This window comes from Crocodylus siamensis, chromosome 2 (genome assembly GCF_052110815.1).
Source record: "Crocodylus siamensis isolate JL-2025a chromosome 2, ASM5211081v1, whole genome shotgun sequence".
In the NCBI taxonomy this organism is placed as follows: Eukaryota; Metazoa; Chordata; order Crocodylia; family Crocodylidae; genus Crocodylus; species Crocodylus siamensis.
The window spans coordinates 237762625-237789840 of record NC_143396.1 but is presented as its reverse complement, the minus strand read 5'-3'; positions in this window follow the sequence as shown (position 1 = coordinate 237789840).

Sequence of the window (27216 nt, the reverse complement as noted above, 5' to 3'; positions counted from 1 at the left end):
TGATGCTATTGCAACACAAATATGCATGGAAAATACTAATAAGCAATGGCTGGCTGTATGTGACATAACTCAAAGTAGCCTTGTTGGGTACAGTACTTCCAGTTTAGAGCATGTTACCTGTGCTGTGGTAAGCATCAGCTCAGAATCTGAAGATTGAATCTCATAGATTCATAGAAGTAGGGTTGGAAGGGACCTTGTAGATCATCAGGTCCAAACCCTTGCCCTGGGCAGGAGAGAAAAAGAAAATTTTTATTGTCTTTCAGATGACATGGAAAATAATTTTCGAACACTTGAATTTACTCTTTTGTAAAAGTAGAGTTGTCCATCCTAGTGTCCCATCCAAATTAAAATCTGATTTCCTGTTATATTTGGCATAGTCTAGTATCTCTTGAAGTTTCACGATACCTTTTTCCATCTCTTCTTGTTTTTAATTTGTTGAATTGCATTTTATCTGCTGGAAAAAAAAACTGCTATGCTCCACCTCAGAGGCTGCTGATTTTAGTAGTGATATTTTGTCCTGTATAGATAGCAGCAGTAAATAAAAATGAAACACATTGTGAAAACTCAGGTGCACACATGTATTGTCAATTTAATGTCTTGGCAATTTTTGCATTATGTGGAGGTCCACTGTGGTATTTGGAAAATAAGGGAACACGTGCTTTTCCAGTAGGCCAGGATGTGAAATAAAGGGTTATATAATGTCTTTACTTACTGTACAAAAAAGCTCTGCTAGATTAGTATTTGGGAAATACTCAAACATTTTCTTTTGTTTCCATTTTGTAAAACATGATTCACTTGCTTTGTATTTTCTACTTGCAGCATAATGACATCTGCTAGAACTGAAAGAGGTCAATAGTAAAAAGGTGTTAGCAACTGAGAGAGAAACTGAAAGCCAATCTGGACAAACGTATGTTTCAGTCCCTACCAGTTAGTTAGCCTAGGAGTTTATGTGAAGTAGATAAATGGAAAGGTAAAATGAGTATAAAGATGTAGTACATGGAAATGTGATAGTTAAAATTACTAGACTGAAAGTATAAATTGTTCAGGATCCAAAGAAAGGAAGGCAAGATATAAGAGATTTAATTAGGTTAAAACTTTATGAACTTAGCTCATCTAGGAATGGATGCAATTGGAAATTTTCTGGCAAAACTTTCAGCTTGTTGTACTCAAAATATTCTCCTTGAAATTTCTCAGGTCCAATGTATAGGCACCCATGGGGTTCTTCGCCTTTCAGCTGACTATCTAGTAGGTCTGCTGGTATGGCAGGAAGCTCAGCTGATGCATCCTTGATCTCAGGGCAATCACCTGGTGAGACTGCCCATAGCTGGAGACCCTAGAAGCTCCAGGTGCTCAGCCTTAAGGCTCTCTGCATGGTATACCTACCCAAGAGCTAAAGACACTGGAAGCACAAGGTACCTGGCCTCAAAGCAGTCTGCCTAATTGATCTGCTCCAGAACTGAGGACCATGGAATCAGGTTCTTGGAATTTGCAGTCCACCCATCTTCATGTTATCTGTTTCTGGGTAGTTCCACCACGTAGAATGGACCTGAAAACAAAGTTTTTAAGAATCTGAAAGCTCTAGAAACCCTGACTTCAACTGAAATTCAGCTCCCAGCTCCACAATATATAGCTTGGAGGCCTTGAGAACCCCAACTGAAGCCCAGTCTCAAACTCAAACAGGGTTCCTTCTGTGAAGACAGCACTAAGTGACTGGAAGCCCTAGGATAAGCTCTCAGGTTCTATAGCTCTGGGACAATCAGTATCGCATGATCCTGCGTGCCTCCTGCAACTCATCCATGTACTTGACATTCCTTGCTCTTGGAGGTGTGGAAATCAGTATTTGGTCCAAGATTTATAAATATGCAGTTGAGTTTAAATATAGGAAACTAAAGCAGTGGAGGACTCCTAAGGCCTGTAACTAGTCTTGCTATGGCTTGGCCTTGAGCCTAATTAGTTAGTTAGCATGAATAGTTGGGTAGTGTGTGTTTCTTAGGTATGAAATAGAGCAAATGCCATAAGTCTGGCAAAAGCAAAAGATTGCAGGTATGTGCAAGCACATATTTTTAAATATGTTGAGGTAAAAACTAGGGAAATAAGGGCATATCTACCTCACAGGAGCAATGCGTTAACTAGCTGGGGCACACCCCATGCACTGCATGCTTCTGCATACATACTCCAAAACTGGAAATATGCTAATAAAGATTCTCCAAGGGCATCCTTGCTGCTATCTTGGTGATGACATAGCCTGAAAAAACTGACAGTTGCCTCCATTGGGCCACAGTTAAACCACAAGTGCCATCACAACCCAGTTTATACAGATACTGATGAAAGTGATTTAATAATTAGACATAAACAACAGAGTATACAAAGTTTTAAGTGGCGAATCTTGAATTCAGAGTTGTGGAAGTCAGTATTTGGCCTACAACTTATATATGCAAGTCCCAAACTGAAATCATAGAAACACCTGCTTAGCTGTCACCCAAGTTGAGAGAAGACAAGGAAAGTCCCATCATCTCTTTGATCTTCCTCAGAATTAAGGCTTTTTCTCAATTCAGAGAGTGTCAGTATCAGGTCATGGGAGCTACTGATACCATACTGTTTTTGAATTATTCTTTATAAGCATTGTTTGTGTGCATGTGTATTTAATAAAAGGTTTATCTCAAGTTTGTCTGTCCTTGCTATTTGCCTTCCTGGGGTCTGCCCTGTGATTATGCGACTGTAATCACCCCTGATCACACAAACAAGGGTTTAACAATTTGAGAACGTCAGTTTCATAGAGCAGCCTCTGGCTCCAGGAAGTTTCAAGTTCACAGGAAATTTCAAAAAATGTTGGCTTTGATCAATCCAGAGCAAGATAACATTTTTGAAAAAAACAAGAATTCCCAGGAACCAGAAACCCTGCTTTTCTGAGAACTACTGCCATTAACTCATAGAGTGTGAACCATCATTCTGGCTTGAACACTGTAGTTTTCATCTGGTAAAGAGTTCTTGTTGATACCCACACATTGCTGGGACCAAACTGCCTCCTCTGTACAAAGGTTAAAGGTCTAGTTGCCACCTTGCTGTATCAGACATTAGGAGCCTCATTTTCGACTTCTTGAGAGATATTTTCCTTCACATTTCTCTCCCTCCATCCAGCTGATTCTCATTTATTAGGGAACTGAACCTTCCATGGAACAAACACTTGTAAAATACACCTGTCAAAAAATGCTAGCATTTATCTTGGCTGTCCCCTCCCAATGTCATCTATGATCCTAGACAGTTAAAAGGTTGCAGAGTTGCAACTCCAGCACCCAAGGAACATTAGTATCAAAGAGTGCCTGTAGACATGCTTCAGGGCTGCTCCAACGCACTGGAGCAGATTTGATTAACTGAGTCTGCTGGAGCATGGTAATTACCGTGCTCCAGCCAGCCTCCCATCTCGTGTACTAGTGTGCTTCAAAATGTTGGTGGGGCACTTTAACTAAAGATCATCAAACAAGCTTTAGTTCAAGCACCCCCACCACCATTTTGAAGTGCGGGGACACTAATACATAAGATGCTGTGGTGTTTTAAGTAGAGTGGCACTCGGAGCTGCCCTAATTAAAGCAACCCCCTTCCCCCACCAGAGCACGTGTAAAAGTGTCCAAAGTGCCTATGAAGTTTAGGCACCTCCAGGGCTTAGTGACAGCTAAGAAGGCATTTTTGAGATTTCAGTTCTGGACATAGACTACTACATTCCAACTCAATTCAATTTTAGGCGCCAAAGTCCTTCAGTGGATTTCATTCAAAGTGACCTGCCATGGTTAACAGGACATTTGGGACAAAACTAGGTATGCAGGATCTGTCTAAACCAGCTCTGCTGTGCTGTTGAGACTGCTGCTGAAAAATAAATCTCACTCATCTGGTCCCTTTCCACATTCTCCAGCCTGAAACTGAGGTAATGTGAATGCTCAGTGGACACCCAAGCTGCTTCTTGTGAGATCTCCATCTGTTCTGTGCTAAGGAACAGGAAGGGGAGCCAGGCCACAGCCCAGAGTGTCCTCACTGTCTCAGTTCTGGATTTGGAACAGGAGTGGTTCGTTGGGGCCTCAAAAGCAGTGAAGAGGCCATGTAGACATATCTTCAGAGCAGTACTTTAGCCACTAAGTACCATTCATTCCACTCACTAGAAATCTACTCCCTGTGGATCAGAAGGCCTGCAGCTTACATTTGAAGGACTGAACTACAGCATCCTAGCATCTAAAAAGATTTATTTCTGCCAATACCCAATACAAGTAGTCCAGTAGGACACTCGGGGGAAGCACAGAGGAATTCTCCCCTTTAAGTCACAGAACAACTACAGAGTCATCTGGAGGCTGCTTCTGCCCATGGAGGACCTAGCTGATACAGATCATTTATTTGGTTTCCTTGCCAAAGAGTGTTGGAATATTTGACAGAAACTGGATTCATTGAGCACACTCCTTCCCTGACCTCCTCCCATCCCCTATACGGTAACACATGGGCAGTTAATATAAAGCTGGGATCTTCATCTACCGTAAGGCTCCAATATTCCTATGAAGGAACTTCATTCTTTCTGCTGCCCTTGGCCTTTTGAACCCACAGTTGGTCTTTATCTGAGACAAGCAATTAGTTTAAAAAGTCAATGCAATTTTGAATGTCCCTATAGCAGCCAGTAAGAAAAGATTGTCTCCAGAGTTACTTACCACTGTTGTGACATCACACTATCAAATAGCCTGAAGGCTGGTGCTATGATTAAACTGAAAAAAATTAGCAATACACAAATAATATGAAATCTGTAGTGACAAAAAAGTTTTAAACAGCAGAGTACATACAACATTAAAGATCAGAAATGCACAGAAAAATAATAAACATCACACCAATACAGGAAACAGTAAAATGAAGAGAATATACACTATACTGGCCCTTGAAAAGTAGTGAACATCACTGAGGTATTAATCAAAAGGAACTGTGCTTTATGACTAGGTTTGCCTTGAGACAAAGTAAGATATAAGCCTATTTGTATAATATGTTTTTGTTTCTAATATTTTTACAGCCACTAGAATGAATATTTAATAAAACAATTAAATACTTCCTTTTCTTTCTGATACAGTATTATGGTAAAAAAGGAGAGACAAAGGCCCATCACTAATAGTTCATCTTTGTGGGAATACTTATCATTATTTTGACATCAAACCGGAATTATTATTGACAGCAAATAGAGAAACAAGGGCTCAGAGCTCTTGGATTTTTCTTTTATTGCTGTCATTGTCACTGTATACTCTGTGGCAATGAAAGAGCTGATAAATTAAGGTTCATAGAATCATATAATCGCTAATGTTTCTTTCTACTGTGAATTTTTCCATGCAATTGTGTAACCGACACATTTAATTTTGGTATGTTTATACTTGGGATTCTATGATTCCCTAGGTTTGGGAATTCAGTGGACAGTGAAGGGAGAGGAGAGAGATCCTGACACCTCCATTTTGTAGTAACCTTTCTACTTGCTATTTGCAGTTGGGCTCTTTTTCCTAAATTACCCCTCTCTCTTCCCCCCTCCCCCCACATAGCAAAAAACAATTCCCCTTCTCCCCTAAAAAACTCAGTAAAAAAAGATGTCCCAGACCACTATTTGCCCAAACTCAGAAACTTCCTCATGTTCAGGAAGTTTCTGAAACACCTGCTGAAACAATGCTAAAAACAGCTACCCTTCAACTTCAGCCATCTGGCTATGCTTAAGATTTTGCCAGAAATGACTCAGCACCCAACTGAGGGCAGGCATTTCCAAAAGGCAAATGAATCAATGTATCACTAGCAGACTTAGGTGGCACAGCAATTCTGTATTCTGGCCTTTGTCTTTCTACTTTGGGAACCTCCTGAAAGTAACTTAAAGTTATTAAAGCCAGGTACAGACATTACACTTTTACTGGTATAACCAATCAGATGCCAGGCTATACCCATAACAGAAGTTCAGCACACACAGACTGGTTTAAAAATGGCAGAACCCGGTCTAAGGTTTGCCCCCACTTCTCCCTACCCGTGGGCGAATGTGTGTTCTGTTTGCTACCAATTTAAATTACATCACTTACAGAAAGCTGCAGACCTTAGATTGATTCTGCCTCCAACTTCTTTAATGTCTACACCTAGCCTTACAGGTGAAACAAATGTCTCCTCAAGCAACCATTCTAAATATAGAAAGAAATATAGCCATCTCAGATGGTTTGCTGGTGATAAACAGGCCTATTTTGCAGACCACACATAAAGGAAGAAACAGCATAAGTTGAATAGGGTTGGTTGCCACCATTTGGAGGCAAGAAAATATTGTTTATAATAAACAATCTAGATTTTGCATGTGTACTTTATAAATGACATGCAAATGGACATTTAACCTCTAATCAGGAAACATAGTCTTTTAAACAAGAGGCCTAACTTTAATCAAACCTTATCAGCTGCTTGCCTAACCGGCCAGTAAAAATGTGAAAAGGAACATTCCCTACTCATTGTTTGCTTTAAGGGCTCCTTCAAGGTTAAGGAAAAGAACAGCTAGCATTAGAGATAAGAAAGGATCTTTTCCCTTTTTAATTTTGAAGAGCGTCACCTTAAATTCACAGTTGTTTATATTATAAAAACAAATATGCCAGTGCAAATTTGAAACCCGGTATGAATATTTCTTTCCCAACGAGACAGTATGTTCAGAGGAATATAGTTCTTGACAATCTTTTACAAGCAGAGAAGTCCATTTTTCTTCAACCTTAATATCCTTTCACCTCATTATAAAAAAAAAGTTGTCATTTCAAAATTGAAGGCTTGTCAACAGAGTTGGGAAAATCATTTTTAATTACTGTATAGGTAAAGCTTCTGAATGATAAGAAGTGGTAAAAGAATGTGTGATAACTGAAAGAAATGCAGACAATTCTTGAATTAGATTTTCTACTTTTGGTCATTAGGTTTCCACACGTGCCTCTTTAGGAACTCTAAAAAGCTTAGTCTGTAAGCAGACACATCAGATAGCTTTTTATTAAGTATTTCTATTGTTACTAACACAGGCCCCAAACCTGCAATAAACTCTGGGTGTGTGCCAAGAAGTCCAAAGGAGCTGCAGCTGTGCAAAAAGCCCTGCCCTATGCAAGGTCCATTTTTCAAAACAGGAATATGAACATTTGACTCAAAAAATGACCTTTGAACCAACATTTAATACCTGGTTTTGCAAAGTTAGTACTGTGACCAAGGTATTTCATCTGTTCTTGGCAAATCCAGTTGAAATAAACATGTACATGGAAAAGAACATTAAGAAGATTCAGTAAAGTTAAATTAAGCAAAGGCAAAAATTAATATAAATAATTAGTCACTTTTTAAATAATGAGAATGTGTTTACTAAATGGAGTGCCTGTTCACCTTATTTTTCTTTTCCAATTTCATTACTAAAATAATGAATTACTAAATTGTAAAAATAAAAAATAGTTGTAATTAATAACAGTGCACTTACTGCAGCAGAAATAGGAAATTGCCATTAATTATTAAAATCCACACTTTATCACACTCCGTTAGTATTTTCTCTTCGTCTCCTCAGCATTTCTCAAATATATCACACTTCAGAGAAATCTATAGCATAAAGTAAAGGGGCCAAATTAATATATCATCCAATTTCTCCAAAGCCAGAGGAGTTGTACCATGGATGATTATGGCCCTGTATGTTTTTGCCCGTAGCTGCTAGGCATATTTTAATCATTTTAATCATTTTATAGATATAACCTTTTACTCAATGGCTCACTCTTTGGTATATTAATTATTAGTAACTGAAAGTATAATTCAAACATGAGTCAATTAGCCCATAATGTATTTGTGTACATTTGATTCTTAAAGAGCCCTATCTAATGATAAAAAAGATCTGTCCAATACTGCAGTGTGTGGTTCAGTAATACATTTTATGATACAAGTGAAGGGCATATAGAATATGGGGGAGGGAAGCAAGGTTCAAGAGAAAACTGAGTTATGAGAGTATTGCATGAAGTATAATGATAGGAGACAAGATGCATTTGAAATCTCTACATCATGAAAACATAGTAAAGGCTAAAATCAGCAAAAGGTACAACAATAATTATAACAACACGAATATTCCATTTTATACAGCTAAAATATAGCAATTGAATGCAAACCACAAAAGCCATTCCTTCCCTAGGAACATTTCTCTTTATGATTACATAACTTCCATTAACTCATCTCACCACAGAGCTGCTGTCTTATATATACATTTTTCCATGTTTTCTTAGGTCTGGCCCCTTAAATTAAAAGAACAAAGCAGCTGTTGCTAAATAGAATTCATGCTGTAATTGATTGCTGTTTGCTATGCTTCTCTTTCATCTTGCTGGTAAGTACTGGGGGGTTTTTGAAGGTGGGCCGTGATTCAAGGTTTGGTTTTCTCTGTTTATTTCCTAGGATCTGGCTGTCTCTTTTAGCAATGTCTAACATATTTTAACTAGTTGCTCGGACCCCTGCTTCAGAGCAAGCAAAATAAGAGAAAAGTTAAGTCACAGTTTTCAGAGTTTGGATTTCTTCAACTTGCAGTGTCTAAGCTGAGATATTGTGGGCCTCACTTTTCAAAAGCATCTAGTACCTACCTACAACTCACTAGGACTCTCAGAATTTCTAGGTTGGGGTGGACAAGATATGGCCTATGGGCCGAATCTGGCCCACCAGGCCATTCCATCTGGCCTGTGGGGCCTCTAAAAAATTTAGAAAATTAATTTTTATCAGCTCCTGGTTGCCTGTCAAAGATAACAGGAACCAGGGGCAGGCAGCCTTCTTTCCCTGGAACTGCTCCAGAACCATGTGGCTCCTAGCTGCATCACTGGCTTGTGGAACCTTGGGGCCTGCACCAGTACACTGGGTCCAGGAGCAGGAGGGCAGGGTGTGTGCGTGTATATGTGTGTGTGTATTCGTAGTGTGAGTCCCATGCACACCCCACCACACACATGCTCCCACACATGCCCTCACACTGCCATGCACACAACCCTCCATGCCCACACCCCCTCACACACCCCACCCACCCTCCCCCACACACAGTTCCCCACAAACCCCATACCCACCCACACCCCACATATCCATGCACACTCCCACATGCTCCCTCACCCCACACCCACACCCCCTACTCCTATCCCCTGTCAAAGACACACCCACATCCTTCCCAACACCTCACATACTCACACACCCACAATCCCACATACCCACACACCCATACACCCACAACCTATACCCCCCTTGCCCTCCCACACAATATGAAGTAAGACTTCATTTTAAGCTGTTATACAATCACCTCTGTGTACACTACACAAACACATGTAAATCAGGGCAAAATATTTTTTGAAACTGTAGCCCAGGTGTACTCGGTTATACACTCCCCTTCTCCTATTGAAGGGAATTGTTAGCTGGCAGATGTGCTGTGGGGAAACTGCAGACCACTCAGTTTCCCTCCATCCTTGTATAATCAGGTGAGGACAGTCAGGGGACTTAACTATATACAAATTTATTTACATTAACTTATCACAAGGAAAAGAAACATGGATATAAACGTAAGATATCCAAGCAAATAACATAAACAACACTACCCTCTGGGAAAATGCTATAAAACCTTATACCAATACAGGTAAGTCACTGGTAAGTATCTGATCTGAAACAGATATACCCCAAAATAAACATAGATAACCAACAGATAAACTATAGGTAAGGACAGGTAAACAATAAATAAGCCACAAATAAATACAAATAAACACCATCTGGCTCCCTGAACTCAATCTTTTGCTATGGGCTGGAGGCCCGGGCTGCCTCATGCAGGGCTCAGTCTGCTCCTGGACCCTCCATGCAGCGCCTCCTGCACCGAGCTCCCAGCCTCATGCCAGGGCTTGGGGACCTGAGCTGCCCGAGCTCTCCAAAGTTCCTGCTCCATGCACTGGTCTGTGCGCCGTGTCTCTGGCTGCATGCCCGAGGTTGCAGACCCAAGCCATCTCATGCAGCTCCCCTGGTCTGGATGCCATGTGCTGTGCCATGCACCAAAAGCCTAGCTGCTGGAGCCATCTGCCATTCTCCACTGATGGAAGTCTTCAGGGGCACTTCCGGGCTAATGTTTTGCACTGCTGAGCAGCTCAGCTTTGCTCTTCTAAGCCTCGCTCTTCTCTCTTCTCTATCCCAGACACATCTCCCTTGTGCTGGGCACGCAGCTCCTTTTATACTTTTCAGGGCTCTGTCCCTGAAGTCTTCTGGACCCGACAGTGTTGCAGTCTACAATCAGGTCTGGGGGGGAGCTCCTCTCCCCCTTCCCTCAGGAAAGGGGCATGACTTTACTCCTCTTGGTGCCTCCTGATTGGTGGATGGGTTCCACCAATCAGAACAGCAGAATCTCAAGCCTGGGACTCAACCCAAGCTCTGAAAGGTAAGCCTGCTACAAAACTAATTAATAAATATTGTAGATGTTTGCTTTTTAGAATATAATTTGGTATTTTTCTGGTTCCGAGATGGCAAAACCCCTTGCTGAAATGAGTGCTTCTGGGGGCAAGGGGAGGGACTTCTTCTGGCAAAGGTTAGGGGTAAGGGGTCAGGACTTCCAGTCACAAGATGGTGACCAGGGGGTGGGGCACCTGTCAAGGGGCAGGTCTACCTATTTGGCCCTCAACAGCTTGCCAAAACTTGGTAAGCAGCCCTCTGCCTGAAACAATTCCCTGCCCCTGTTCTAAGTGATTATGACTTGAAAAATTTGGTCCCAGCTGTCTGAAGTCAGACACTTCAAAATAAGAGACTGGTTTTGAAAATTTGGGTCCCAATCCTGATCTTCAGAAGTGCTGAATGCCCACGTGTGCCATTTTGCTCACAGTACTGGGTAAAAATATTTTATCCAGGGACCACATAATGTAAAATACATAGTCTTAAAGCAAGGACTCAAACCTAGTGTTGCCCCTACCCCAATCCCCAAGCCACTATGCTATATATTTTTTGCAAGTGCTCTTTCTTCTCTTTGGCCCAATGAATCTTAAATTATTTTCTGCACAATGGTACAGCTTCAAGCAGGAGGTGGGTCCCCCACTCAGCATGGGGGAATTAATGGATGAGCCAGTGGGGCCTGGGCCCAGGGGTCCCTGCCAACCAGAGGACCTGCTTGGGGCTCACTCCTCATTGGCATGGAAACGAAAGCTGCGATTTTAAACATGATGCCGTTTTTGTCCCCCTGCTTGTGGGTACCAAGCAGCTGGGCTGCCAGAGCCCCTCAGCCAGTGGAGAGACAACATGGTTCCATATTTAGAACTGCAGATTTCACTTCCCTGCTAAGGAGTGAGCCGCAAGCATGGACCCTCCACCAATCAGTGACGGGGGGTCAGAGGAACCTTCAAAATTAAAGAAGTTGCAACACACATGGCCAGGAGCATAGCCAGGTAGCCAGCTCCCTGCAGGTAAGTTTGTGGGAGGGGAAGGAGTGTGGGGGGCAGACAGAGGCCCCCACAGTGAGGGAGAAAGTGGGGCAGGGACTGGAACAGGGGCAGGGCAGGGGCAGACACCACCCAGCCAGGGCAGTGAATGTGACCCTGGGACTAGGAGTGGGACAGAGCTGTAGGCAGCTCATCTGAGGGGCTTGGGAGGGGCCGAGGCTCCCTGTCACTGCATGCACCCCCAGGGGAGGCATGGGGGGACATGTGTCCCTCCCCCCCAGATTTGTATGCAGGGCGAGGACATACTGGTGACAGTAAGCTTGGGGCCAGAGGATTTGCCAGCTTCTTCCAGATGTGGGGGAGGGCTCAGCTACCCCAAAGTATTCCATAGCCCCCTGTAACCACCCTCCCAGTGCCACCACCACCCGCCCCATTCAGCTGAGCCCACCCCATCCCCACCCAACCCAAGAAGAGGCCAGAGCAGCCCCTGACACCAAGCCTACAGCAGGCAGCCCACCCTTGCCCCATGCACAAATTCAGGGGGGCTGCCCATGCTTCCCCTGAGGGTGAGTGCAGTGGTGAGGAGCCACCCCTCCTCCCCACCCCTCTGTGCCCCACAGACAACCTGCTTATAGCTCTATCCTGCTCCCAGCCCCAGGAGCATGCAACACCCTAGCTAGACAATGCCTGGCCCTGCCCCTTCTCCACTCCCTCCCTCACCATGGGGGCCTCACTTTATCCCCCCCACACTCCTACCTCCCCCAAACTGCTTCCTCCCCACAGACTTACGATCCATACACTGCTTTCCAAGCTGCCCAGTTGCATTCTTGGCCCTGTGCATGCAGCATTTATCGTTGACATTGATCAGCTACACCAGCCAAAAAAAACAATAGCCAATAAAGTAAATTTTTCTTTTAATAGTGCTGATCCAATATGTGACAGATATATCAGTGCACCTTGAGAGGGGGGCCCCAATTTTGTGTTTGGCCAGGGCCCCAATAAATCTTAATCCACTTCTGCCACCCAGAATAATCTGTGAGTTTGGTGGATAGGAATGTCCAGTGAGAAATGTGGTTTTGAAACCCCTTAGGTAGAAGAAGGAATTGAACTTTGATCTCCCATTTCCTGGGCAAAGGCTTGAACTATTAGTATAAAGGGGCACACCCATCTCTACTTTCCAGGCACTAAAGGAAACTGGTAGCTGCCACCAGATTTAGTGTAAGACATGACCTATCTTTACCAGCTCTCAGCAATGTTGTTGGCTAAGGTTGGTGATGTTCATGAGCCCAGTGCTGCATTTAGGATCTCAGGACCAGATCCTATCACATCTGTTAGTACATAGCTTCCTGGACATTTTAAGCTTTAAGATAGCTCCATTGATTTATTTCTAAAATTCGTCATGCACAGAGTGTAAACTGCACAGTGGTGCTCTTGTTGGGGCACATAGGTGATGTAGCTATGTCCTCGGTGCTATAGGACAGCCTCTATTAGCCAGTGTAGCATAGAAATTTGAGCATAAATGCATGAAAGGAATAGGGGTCTGGTGAAGTACAAACTGTCCTGCTAAAGAAACTCTTTTCTGAGTATCTGAAGCCAAAGTTGAGAGCAAGCAGAAGTGCATTTTCAGCTCAGGCATTTTTCTTAGGCATTACTTGCATCATTTTGTGAATCTGCTCTTCCATTTCAAGTCTAACTTATGATTGTGTCTGTCAAATCAAGTTACCTTTTCAGCAAATGTATCATGCAAGTCATTTTTCCCGTTAAAATTAGGCCCTCTGCTGTTGGTGAGTTCTACCATGGGTCATAGCAAGTCGATGACAAAAGTGTAATGAATTTCAGACTGAATTTTTCGTTTTAAATCTAATCCACTTGGGCATCCTGCTCTTGTATTTGTGTCTTCATAGTACCTTTTAAACTGTGTAATTATTGTTCCCAATGCTCCTTTTAGGGCCTTGTTACATGGTAAGTTTGGGCAGCTCCTGGAGCTATTAACACCTGGATTGTCTGCACATTAACACCTGAAATTTAAAAAACCAAAATTTTAAGCATTTGTTATGTGCCTCAAAGTTATGCCACTCCAGGGAAGGTTTATGTCTGATCCATGTTACCTAGCTCATATTACACTATGGTGCTGTGTAGCCGTTCTAGGCTACACCTTAGCATAAATATCCCACCTCCATTGGCCCAAATCAGGCCTACTGCCCCCACACCCTTCATAGCACCCCAGATCCCTGCTTACTGCTCCCTCCAATTATTCGTGGCTGCCCTGTCCTGGGGAGCAGATAGGAAAGGGTTAGGAAGAGAAAAGAAGCAGCATGGCAGCAGAGGTGGCATCTGGGCAGGCAGGTTACCCTTTCCCTGCTTGCTTCCCAGGACAGACAGTGTAGGCAGCCACAAGTAAATACAAGGGTCAGGGAGGAACCTTGGGGGTGGGAGGAAGCCCTGGAGTGGGGGAAACACTGAGGGGGCTCCAGGGGGCAAGCCTGGAATGGAGGTGGGGTGGGATTTTTCCCTTTGAGTCTTCCAGGCAGAGTCCTCCAGGCATTTCTGCTGGCCTGAAATGCGACTGCTCCAAACTCAGACTAGCACAAACGCCAATCAATGTTTGTGCAGCTCACAGCGTAAGGTGTAACAAGGCCCTAAGGGGGCAGGTCAGGGTGGTGTGGCTCAATGCAGCCTGCAGTGCTGGGGAATACCATGGCAAGGTTCAGAGGGAGAGACGGCAGCCAAGAATATGAGTAAGAGGACCTGCCCACCCATACATGACATGCAGCATTGGAGAGAGGCTGCCCACCCATGAGCATAGTGCAGCAGTGGGGGAGTGGCACCTACCTACATGCATAGGCAGGAGTTGCCAACCCAAGTAGTGCTAGGGGAGCTTGCAGCCTGGAGGTGAGTGGAGGGACATGGAACATCAGCCCCTGTTTGTGCACTGCAGCCCCTGTGGTCTCCTGGCCCCAGTTACTAAGATGGACGGCCCTGCCATAAAGTATGACTTTATTATCCCAAACACTGAATTACAGGATTATACAGCACTACTGTACCTTTAAAAAATATGGGCCTCCCCAAAAAATTGAGAATCACTGTGCAAGACAGTATAGATTCTGTTGCCTTTGTTATTATGATGCCTGTGTAACAGCATTAGCACAGATAACGTGAACTACAGTTACCCTGTTCTATGATTTGTATTAATGTTTTTATCTTGAAACTTTATATAAAACTGCTGCTGCTTTTGGTGATCACATTAAAAGTGCCATAGCTGGATTTCCGGATGAGTTCATGTGAGGTGTATTAATAAGTTACATGGCTCAGGATCACATCATAGCAGTGGAAGTCCTGTTTTCCCCAGGAACAATTATGTGACCTGTCTGTACAAAGAGAGCTGGAGCTTGTTGGCTACCATCCTGCAGCTCTACACCATAATTGTTTCATTGTTTTTTTACCTTTACTATTAATGGTAGAGATACAATTAGTAATACTCTTGAGTGAGATGGAATAGGTTGCTAAGCACAGCTATTAAATCCTTGGTACAATTATACTTGTTAGGGTAACACTATGTGGATTTTCAGGGAGCAGCGGACTTCCAGCTAAATAAAGGCATGACCTGTGCCTAGCAGAGCTGCTGACTACAAGGCAGAATTATAGCTAAGCCAGCTATTTGCTTATGCTAAGTAACCTTCCTAAGTGTGTCAACCATTTTGATGGCTTTTTTGAAGCACTTACTTACTACCATGGAGACAAAAATGGAGCAATAAAGGCTTGACTACTGCATGTTGTACATGGGCTTTCTGGGGAAACTTGTACATGGGCTTTCTGGGGAATCAGATTGTGGGAGGCCTCACCTCAGCTGAAGCAATTCACTGACTGAGAGTTTAATATGCTGGCAATACTATAATTAATACAATGAGTATAAAAATTATTGTGGGTCACCTAGAGCTTCTGTATATGACTATTGTAACCTGGTTACAAGTACTTTTATTCACATGGGGATTGTATGTTTTACTGGCCAAATAGGACTGGCAATATCTCTGTAACTTTGGGTACATGTCTTTTGCAAATATGTTGCACCATGTCTAGAGCTATATTCGAACTACAAAACTTTGAATCACTGTAAGCAGCAAATGCTGCAAAAGATATTATTGATCACTTGGCATGAAAATGCAAACTCATTTCTAGTGCAAGCTCCTATAGTAACTATAGGATCATCTGTGCTATATATAATTTAACATGAACTTTCAGTCACTCTCAGTAACTTGGTATTATTCTCTCCTGATGATGCTTAGGAGATAAGTGTTCCTCACAGCCACGTACAGATGTTCAGTTTCTACTGGGAGAATTTTGGCTCTCCTGGTATTCAAGATTCAACATTCAAGATTTTACTGTCAGAGCAAAAAAGGCCATTCCAGAGAAAAAATAAGCTAACCCCAACTCAGTAGAAGTCATTCCTGGGAGAGTCTCTGCTGGGAGACTGAACATCTACACAGCTACCCTTCCAATAGAAGCTGTAATGCAGTCCTCTGGCATCCCAGCTTGCTTTGCTCCCAGCCATCCTCCCACCCCACTACTGGTCCAAAGATATAATAGATCACTTAGGCTGGACTCTACTGCTCCAGCTAAGCAGAGAACAAAACATATCCCTGAAGTGCTGCAGGGCCAGAAAAGTCTAGCTACTTCACCCTCCCCATGTTTTGCTCCAGGACTTCGGGGAGACACAGGCTGCCAAGAGGGACCCTGAGCATGTCCCTCACATGACCTACCAGACCCCCTCTCTGGACCTGGACTCCTCCCCTCCCACTACTGCCAACTCTTCCCAGAGCCCACAGACCCTGTCCCATTTATGCCTAAACCCACCTTTCCCAAAGGCCTTGCTATTTCCAGAGCCCCCAGACCTTGCCTCCCTGGACTTGGACCCAGATTGCCTTCTCTCTTACTGCTATTCTGGGAGCCACAAGAACCTACCTTCTCAGACCCAGACTGACCCACCCCTGCCATCCCTGGTTCCACAGGGGAACAATTCTGGTGGGTCCAGGTATAGTGGGGGCCAGGACTATTCAGTTTGCTTCTAGAAGTGGGTAGGGTTTGGTGAATCCAATTCCGATCGCACAGGACCCAAAGTGTCTAGACCCCAGTCTTCCCTAGACCTGGATCGCCCCATCCCCATTTCCACTATTCCTGGGCACACCTGACCCATCATCACCATGGACCCAGACCCAGAAAACTTGGCCCTTCATGCCCACACTTGCCATATCCCAGTTCCTCTCTATACTTGGACCAACTAGATTTCAGCTCCTTATAACTACAACTACACCCACCATACCCAGACTTACCATACCCTCACCACCCCATACCTGGATCTGCCATTCCCCTCACAGTGCTCCAAGGAACACTGTACGTAGCCCCCCCAGCATGGGGAAATTAAGGCATGTCTCTGTGCCATGTGAAACTCCTAAGTTTCCCACCCCCTTTCAACACACACAGCTAATGTGCAGCCAGCCAGGGCTTCCCCAGTGGGAATCCCTAGGAAGTCCGAAGGAAAACATCTGTATGGCACTCTTATAGGTTTTTCTACCAGAGAAACAAAACTGTAAGAATTCTTTCAGATCATTTGAACATGTGTACACAGCCCATGTAACCCTTAATCATGCTGCATCAAAGTGCTCTATATTTTATACAGATTTGTTAGTAAAATCAGTAGATACTAAGTACTGTCAATGCTTTTTTCCTATTTTAAATGCATCTCAAGGTTGAAAGACAGTTTATAGAGATATCAGGCTTAATATTCCAGGAAAAAACTTAAATTTAGTCTGCATAAAGGATGGCATTTGATGGCCTTTATTATCCTTGATATAAGCCATCAAATAATGTTCTTTATTGGTTAGTCCTTGAGCTTTGAATGGATACAGAAAAAAGCATAACATGTATGGTGAGGTCTTTGTCAGTGTCCTTGGATACTAGTTAAAGAATTTACAGATCTATAGAATCTTTGCAACAGAGCAACAGAATTGGGACAAATAACCCACTGGAAACTGTGACTTTAGGAAGTTTGTTTTTTCTATTTGCATATTGTTCCCAAACAATTTACAGTTTTCTAAAGTGCATTAATTTGAAATTGCCCCCTTATTTAAAAATATGTTCGTTCTGTACCTCCTTTGCAACCCACACTCTCTGAGTACTTGGTATTTGCCATTTAAAATTTTAGTTGGTTGGTTATGTTTGACTGGATACATAGAACACATCACCAGATTTTATTTGTTGTTTGCATGAACATAACTTTTAGAATCAGATATTTGGGGGTAAATGGTTTGTGACATTTAATATTATCTTGCTATGAATATTCTTTAATAGCAAAGTAAAATTCACTGTTTATAGAATGAGTCATGTCACGAAAATTCTTCCCTGAAGGCTTTTTGCCCTATTGTCCCCTTTGCACACAACAACAAGTGTCATATTCTGGGCTGGATTGTCCATCCTTAGTATGCATCTCATTGTTTCCTTTCACTCTTGTCTCTGTGTTCTTCTTTTGTCCATTATAGTTGGATTGTAAGTCCTTTGGTGTATAGACCATCTTTTCATTCAGTGTTTATGCATTGCCTACTTCAGAAAAATCCTGGTCCAGGGTAATACAAATAATATTTATGTGTAGTCCCCATTGTTGCCTTGGTTTTGCTTTTCCAAAAAGACACTTAAGAACTATTAGTTTTCCTGGGCATATTAAGCCACCTAAAAGTTAACTATTTCAGAGCCCTTGTTTCGAGCTGCATGTTATTAGGGCAGAAGAGCTTCTTATGTACATCTGACCTTTCATACTCATTTTTAAACATGAGGAAAGAACGAGACACTAAAACATCTCTCATCCAAGCAGCTGTAAGAGTATAGTGCAGAAGATGATTTAGAATGCAAAGAAGCCAAGGACAACACAGAGTAGCGTTTCTGTTCTGTTTTCTGATATATTAGCCTGACGTTTTGCTAACATTAGGATCTTCCAGAGTGCTTAATTCACAAGTAATTGGCTAGTTCAACTTTCTCAAGAAAGCTTCAGCTACAGAAGTAGTTACTAGGTCTGCGCGAGCTGTCAGACTGCACTTTGGAGATGGAAAAGATTCAGAAATTTTGGATGCTGAAGCAGCATGTCCAGATAGAAGCGCTGGCTTCTTTAGGCTTTCTGAATCAGTTTGGAGCTTCGAAACTGATTTGGAAAAGCTTTGGATGCTTTGGAAGGCTTTCTGTGTGTGGAAAGAGAAAGTTAGAAGAGGAAGGAGGGGCGGGGGAGGGAGGGGGAGTGGGTGGGGGGAAGACTGACATGTCTAGGTGGCCAGTGAGAAGGATTTCTCTCTGACTGCCTTTCCAATGACAGTGTCTGGATGGAGGGACCTAGAAACAGCATAAAAGCCTCTGTTTGAAGGCATGCTGTGCCTTTTGTAAGCTTGTTCTGTCTTGGGAACTGCGTGAGAAAGGTACCGTAGCAGGCAGGCAGCTCGGCCCAGCTTGCCTTAGTCAGCAGTTGAACTTGCCTGCTCCTTTTTGTTGTTAGAAAGGATTGGGTAGGATTTAGCTTGGCTTAGCTTATTTTAGCATCTCTTACTACTATTCAATTAATTTATTTCAATTTATATTTGTTCTTTTTATTTTTGCAAACTTTGAAAAAAGAAAGCTGCATTTTCCCTGCCGGCATGATCCATCACTGTGCAGGGAGGCACACAGATTGCACGCACGTACACACACACACACATGCACGCACACACAGACACACTTATAATACATAGAAGAAGAAAAATCAGATGTTAATAGGAGAAAAAGACAGACAGCACACATTTTTTACATAGCTCTTAATACTTCTTGTTACTGAAGCAAACAATCAAAGAGCCCAGTGCACGCACACAACAGAGGGAATAAAACACCCAACACAAAAGGAGTGACACACACACACACAGCCCTTTTGCAGCACAGGAAAGATTAATATGAAGTGTGCTGGAAAGGCAGGTGCCAGGTCTTCTGGCAGGGGAGGGAGAGCTAGAGCTCCATCCCCACCCCACAAGCATAGACGCATTCTCTTCCCAAGCAGCCATGACATCAGTGCTGCCAGTGGAAGCAAGGAAGTGGGAGCAGTGTCTGCACTTGACATCCCTGCACTTGCATCACCTCCCTTCAGTGCAGAAGTAGGCACCAGCAGTGGAATCACTGTCTCCTCCACCCCAATGTCATCTCTCAGCATGAGCCTCCCACTGCCAGAGGAGGAGCTGGAGCTGGAACCAGGGATGCTAAGTGTGCTGGCTCAAGCAATTCTGGAGACTGAGGGGAAATCAGAGTCTGTGCTCCACACCCCTCAGATTTCCCCTGGACCCAGGTCTCCTCCAGAAAGCAGCACCTCAGAGGAGGTTGAGGTTGAGGTTGAGGTTGTGGAGGCAAATGACTCACCTGAGGCAGCTCCTCCTGCTGTTGAGCCTCAGCCTGCTGAGGAGTGGGATAAGGCAGGGTCCTCACCCTCAACCCAGAAGTGGGCAAGTAGCTTAGTGTGGGTGCATTTTGAGCTGGCAGATGATCCCAGGTTTGCCATCTGCCAGCACTGCTGAAGGCACATTAGCCGTGACAAGGTTGTGAGACACTCTTCAACACTTCTAATGCATCTGAGGAGGCAGCACCCCCTTGCCCTCCTGCTCATCCTGGCACCAGTGTGAGCATACCAAAAGGGAAGTGCCCTGCTCACTCAAAAGCCCCTTCCCTCCAAAGCACAGGCAGTCCACCCTGAACCAGTGGGGGAAAGGTAGACAGAAAGGGGGGCACGTTCCCACGATAAGCAAGATCACTCAGACCACTGGGGAGATGCTTGCTCTGGATAGCTAGCCATTCTCCCTAGTTGAGCAGTCAGGGTTCAGGCATCTCATAGTATTTCTGGCCCTATCTTACAAAGTGCCTGCACACACCACCCTTAGCAGGACAGTGGTGCTCTCCCTGTAAGAGGTATGCAGGGAGTACTTGAGGGAGGAGCTGCGCAAGGCAGGGCTGCAGGTAGCCTTGCACTTCACCTCCAACATCTGGAGCAGCCGGGGTGGCAATCACACCTACCTGTCCCTCACAGGGCACTGGTGTGATCAGTCAGGCCATTGGTGGGTGCTACTGCAAGCCAAGGTGCTGGATGAGTCCCACACAGCAAGGGAGATTATGGGGGCCATGAACCGCATGGTGCAGGGGTGGCTTGTTGGGCAGGCCAAGCTCACCTGCGGGTTCATGGTCACTGACAACAGGGCCAATGTGGTGAAGGCTGTCCATGATGCCAATTTTGTTGGCATCCGCTGTGTGGCGCACAGGCTGCACCTCATAGTGAGGGATGCTTTGGAGGGGGACAGGGCTGCCGGTGATGACACCACCACTGCTACTGCTACAAGCCAACTGATTTCGAAATGCAGGAAGGTGGTGGGTTACTTCCATCGCAGCTTCAAGAGGGGCAAGATGCTGTGGGAGAAACAGGCAGAGCGCTGAGCATCCCGCAGCACAAAATCATGCCAGATGTGGAGACTCAGTGGAACTCCACATACCTGATGCTTGAAAGGCTGGTGGAGTAACAGAAGGCCTATGACCTGCACTTCATCAGCGTCCTAGATAGTAGGTACAGAAACTCATGGACTCCATATACACAGTGGAATTCTGGCACACTGCAACCTGCTGGACATCTGACACCCCAGGCACCTCTGCACTTTTACCTGCGCTGCTACATCCCCCTTTTCCCCTTACCCCCCACCCCAGCCTGTCCCTCACCTCTGATGCCTCCATTTCCATTTTCACTGACTGGCTTTCTTGCCAGCATTGTGTGCCAGGCCAGCCTCTGGCTTCTTTACTATTCCTTCCATCCAGGACCAACTACAGGTACTTCCTTAGCCTGACAAAGGGGTTTTCAACCCTAAAGTTTCCTAAGATATATTTTTTTAAGTACTCCTTTTTTATATAATAAACATATAGACATAAAAACACAAGATAAGCCATTACACACCATGAGTAACATCATATGTCCAACACAACACAACATCTTTACTTCTTGCTGTCAATTCCTTTACAAAAAGAAAGGCTCTGTGACAGTTCCGTTTGGGTACCTTTGATGCTGTTGCTGATGCTACTGGTGTTGAGCCAGCTAAGTTATTTTACCTGTTGTCATATAAAGTAGTGGACCAGATCTGAGGCTGTAGGGGAGGAGGAGGCCTTAATGGGGCACACTGCTGTGTTGTGCAGAGGCCCCAGCGCCAGTAAGGGCGCACCTTAACACACACACAGTGTCACTAAGCCACGTCATGAGTTTTGCCTGTTAGCAGGCAGAGGTACAGGGCCCCAGAAGCCAAACTCCCCCAGTAAGTCACACACACAGCTGGCAGGCTTTGTGGCCTGGCAGGGCCCAGCACCCAGGCCTGCAGTAGTTCTTTTCACCCACCCTGCACCCTAAGAGACACATTCATGGGTCGAGGCTTCATGGCCTGGCAGGGCCCAGCACCCAGGCCTGCAGTAGATTTCACCCCCCTGTGCCCCAAGACCAATGGAGTCACACAAGCACCCACCCACATCATGAGCTTTGCCTGTTAGCAGCCAGAGGTGCAGGGCCCCAGAAGCCAGACTCCCCCTGCACCTATCTCCTTGACAGCTGGAAGGCTTTATGGCCTCAGCAGGGCCACTACCAGTGAGTTTTCAGCTCACTGCGCCTTAACACATACAGGGTCATCTATGTCATGAGTTTTGCCTGTCAACAACTTGAGGTGCAGCTTTCCCCAAACCCCTGCACCTATCTCCTTGAAACTTGGGAGGCTTTGTGGCCTCAGCAGGAGCCACCATTCCTGCAGTTTTCACTCCTCTGTGGTGTAACATATACACATGACATGAGTTTTGCTTTCAAGAATTTGAGGTGCAACTTCCCCTAAATCCCTACACCTATCTTCTTGAAAGTTGCCAGGCTTCATGCTCTCAGAAGAGGCTATCATTTCTGCAGGTTTCATCCAAATCAGACAAAAAACAACAAAGTTATAGATATTTCACTGATTTCCCATTATACCCTATGGCTGGATCTCCAAAGTGACTCCAAAGCTTCAGAGCCACTTCAGCAGAATCAAAATAGGAAACTGATCTGGAGCTCCAAATCAGATCGCTGGCATCCAAAGCAGCTGGATCTGAAGCCAAATCGAATACTGCATATTTGCACAGGCCTTGTAGTTACCTAGGGGCACTTATACACATGCTTCAGGAATGGTGGGGGGCATTTTAATTAGAGTGGCTCCGAGAGACGCTCTTATTAAATCACCCAGAGAGTCTTATGTAAAATGGTGGTGGGGGCACTTTAACTAAAGCTTGTTGAATGAGGTCTGGTTAAAGCACCCCCACTGCCAGTTTTCAGCACATGGACACTGATGCACATGATCCTGGAGTCTTCTGGAGTGCAGTAAATACCACACTCCAGTAAATTTGGTAAATTGAGTCTGCTCTAACATGCTATAATTACAGTGAATCAGAGCAGCCTTCCTACACATGTATAAGTAGCTACTAAAATATGTGGTCTAGTGGATTTAAGTAGCACTACCCAATAGCTGAGTGCGAATATAGAGTCCTTGCTGGAAAGAGTGGCACAAATTTCACTAGCCTCTGAACATATTCCATCTCTTCAGTGTGCCACACCTCTTCAGTGCTCTCTCTCCTAGTCTCATGAATATAAATTGACAAGACATTGGCTAGGGCTGATTTTTATTTTTTCAGAAACTTCTGAATTATGGCATTTGATTTTAAAGGCCTCGTATTACTGTACAGACTATTAGCCCAACAGGGCCAAGTATTATTTTTATTGTCATAGCACTTAGAAGCAAATCAATGATCAGGACCCCATTAAACTGAGTATGGTACATTGAGATAATAAAAAACAGTTTTTACCATACTTTTAGAAAAATCTAATGTGATAAGGGACACCAAGTATATATAAACCTATATGAGGTGGGTAAGAAAGGCAATAGTTAAATGTTCATATTCAGGAGTGGAAGCAGTATTCTTTTCATACTTGTCTCCAAGCCTAATTTATTTACCTATATGTAAATTCAGTGTAACTTTAGTTTGCATTCAAAGGTTTATATTAGTGCAATAGACATTGGTTTATGGCACTGGGAGTCTCGAGTTAAGGCTATGAGTGTGTACAAAGATTATGTTTATATTGTCCTAACTGAGTTTAGGGTGATCTAAATGACTGTGTGTGCAAGAGTTCACAGGGTTTAGGTCACCTCAAAAAGGGTGTGCCCTATCTAAAGTTAGTTCTCATCAGACAAGAGCTAATTCTAGATCAGCATGGGTTCACCTAACCTAAACTAGGTTAACCTGACATAATGAAGACTTGCATGCATTCCCAACATATTTCCAAGCCCAGCCACTCTCCACAGCCCCAGAGCTGTGTTGACTTTACCGCCACCCACAACCAGATAGGGCAGCCCCCCACCCTCTTCAGATCGACCAACTCCCACTGGACCTGCCAATCCCACTTCCCCCTCACACCTGCCAGCTCCCCACCCCCCACCAACCCCACTCCTCTAACTGACTGAACTCTGTGTGACAGTGCACCTTTGGTGCCAGCCACTTTAAGGGCTGGGGCAGGCAGCCAGCAGCTTAGTGAGAGTAGCTATTTTAGAGCCTGGCTCTCAGGGCTGGAGGCAGCAGTTTGCTGTCAGCTACTGAGGGAGTAAGATCACCCTACTGAGCTACTGCTTCTGGAGCATCTTGGAGGTAAGGACAGGACCTATGGGGTGGCAGGAGGCTCCTGGTCCTGGGCATGATGTGAAATTGCACCCTACTGGGAAAGGGGTCTGGCAGGACTGTCTGTGGTAGGACAGCCCCCAAGAAATACCAGACCAGTTTCCCCCCCCAGTGAAAGGAGGGTAGGGGCTCCTTAACCCCAGCCACTACCATCTGGTGGGTAATTGTAAGAACAATGTGGGCTAAGCACACTAACAAAGAGGCACCTGATCCCAGCAGGAATGTAAGACCCTAGAGGCCCCAAAGGGATAGTATTGATGTGGAGGCCTGCACAGAGTAGGGTTCAAAGAGTCACTCAAAGGACTGTGCATGTTTGGGCTGCAAAGTAAGGCTGTTGTAGGCGGTTGAAGGTTTGCACTGGGAGCCTTAAGGGTGGCTTGAAGGGCAGTGCATGGGCCAACCCCGTGGGTGAGATGAGTATCAAGTTGCCCAGTGAGGGACTAGGAGCCGAGTCAGCCCAATGTTTAGCAGAAGGACAAGGCCATGTAGAGTAGGGGAGCTCAAGCAAACTAAAGGTGCTGCGTGTGCCATGCCAGAGTAAGAGTAGTGAAGCCTGAGGGCCAAGAGGGGTCACTCAAGGAAGCAGGGAAGTAGACTGGCCCAGTGATGGACACTATGCAAGAGGCCCCTGTGAAAGGGGGCAGAGTGAGTGTGAGTGTGAAAGAGATCCAACAATGGACTGAGTTTGCCCTGGCCTGAAACTGGGGAGAAATAATAGTCTGGATGCCATCTGCAAGGCATGGGCCATGGTATAGAGAAGGTACGGAGCTGTGGATAGCACGCCCTGGCATCAGGGCAGTTATGGGCAGCCTCCCACTTATTATATCATAGAACATCAAGTCATGGCAGGAGAGGCGGGACAGACTGCCCTAGACAGGTGACATGAGACCCAGCCCCAGGGCACCCCCTGTCACACTCCAGTTGCCTGCACTTCCATCTCCTGGCAAGTAGTAAATGCCTGTATGTGGCAATGATCCCAAATCAGGTTTAGGCACTTAAACTAAACATTTGTTTGCACCCTTTGTTGTAGTTACTCACAATGAAAAATTAGAATCATATGGGGGAAAATGTCTTTTTTTTTAAACTACAATTCTGCTCATGTAAAGGTACAATTTCTGTATACTAAATCACATGGTTCTTTTATAGATGTTCACTATTATAATTATAATATATGATACATTTTTTTACTGCATGTATACACTTTAGCCATTTACCTGTGTATCAGTCACATAAATACTAATCTTTTTTACCTCACCAGAAGTCAGCTGATCCTCTGGACAATTAGCTAGGGAAAAAATCATTTTGAAACATTAATTTTAGAGAAGCAGAAGGAAAGCATCCCAAACTGCCCATTTCCATTTAGCTTTCACTTGCTTGTATCTTTTAAATACAGCCAAATCATGTTGTCTTTTAAAATATTTGTACAGAAAATAAAACCCCTTCTGGTGTTAAAACATTGTCTCCTAAGATTCTGCCCAGAGCAATTTTTTCCAGTTGAGTTCTCTCTATAAATAGGGGTTTATAATGGAAATGCTGACACAACCTGAACTCTAGAGGTGTGAATATTGCTGCTTTGAGCACATGACTTATTGATGAAGGCACTTCCAGGCTGAATTGAGATCCATTTTTTTTCTATTTTATTTTATCTCAATAAAGTAAACAATATATTGATGGTTTTCAGCTCTTTGAGTATGATTCTCAGGGCTCAAAATTTAGCCACAAGAATTGTCTGGCTTTACATGAGGTCCGAATTAGGTTCTTTTGTAGTTGAGATGGGCCTGACCTTTCTTGCTTTTTGCCAAGTTTGAGATGGAAACTTGGAGCTTCCTCAGAGAAATGTGTACTAGGTTATAATGGCATGATACTTGTAGTAGCATTCATATTGTTATATGTTTCAATTCTTTACACTGTTCCAATTAAATTAAAATGATGTGTGGATACTGAAGAAAGACAAGACAGATTTTTGACTGTTCCTTAATTCTTAACTTCTGATAAAGAAGAGAAAACTTTTGAATACAGATAAAGCACAGCTTAAACAGTTTTCACTGATCAAAATATGTTTACACCAGTACACTAAAACAAAGCTAAAATAATTTAACCCAGGTCTCAACTAGAACAATTGCTGCAAAAATACAACTCTTGCTCGTGTGCCCAGATGTTTACGGATGAAATAAATACTGCAGATACCTGCTATTCTTATGGTAGGTTGCATTGTTGAGTCAGTGTTCTCCTTAGCAACTGAAATGAGAAAACAGTACAAAGCATATATCTATCCCTAAATATTTTTGTAAATATTCATTACTCCTTACAACAGAGTTCGTGTGGGGGGGGGAGGGTTCCCCTTGGTAATTTCATGCTCTGCAGTCACTATACGGAAGTGTTCATCTGTTAGCTATTTGGGCAGTCCTTATATACTAAGAACAAAAGTTACATAAATAATATGCAAAAACCTGGAGCCCATCTTCAGTTTTTATTCATACTTCAGAATTTGGCCCTGAAACTGAGTGGATTCTTAGCACCATTGTTTAGTACGGTGGTTCTGAACCTTCTTCACACTGGGGCCTATTAACATAATTATCAGCTTGCCAGGACCTGTGACCCACAGTCTCCTGACCCTGACCCAGACAGTCTCTCTCTCTCTCTCCCTCGCTCTCCCTTTTTCCCTCTTCCACCTCCTCTGGCTGCTGCATCTGGCCCCCTCCCTCCCTACCTCCCTCTCTGGCTCCTGGGACTGCTCTCACAATGCTCACCATGCTGTGCTTCAGGAATGGTGGGGGGAGATTTCCTGGGAGATTTCCTGGGAGATTTCTTCCCCATGACCCTTTACAATGTTCTTGTAACCCACTTTTGGGAGCGGGGGTGACTCCCCTGTGTATACTAGGGAATCCATCAGTTGTCTGTGCAAGTGGATATGGCAGTTGAACTGATCTTTAAGCCAATCATACATTCTGCATGACTGGAGGAGGGAGGGGAGTGGGGAGGAATTTTTTTTTTTTTGTGGGTTATGGTATGGGTACCTGGTATGGTTAGGGTTTAGGCAGACTGTAGCTGGAAAATAGTT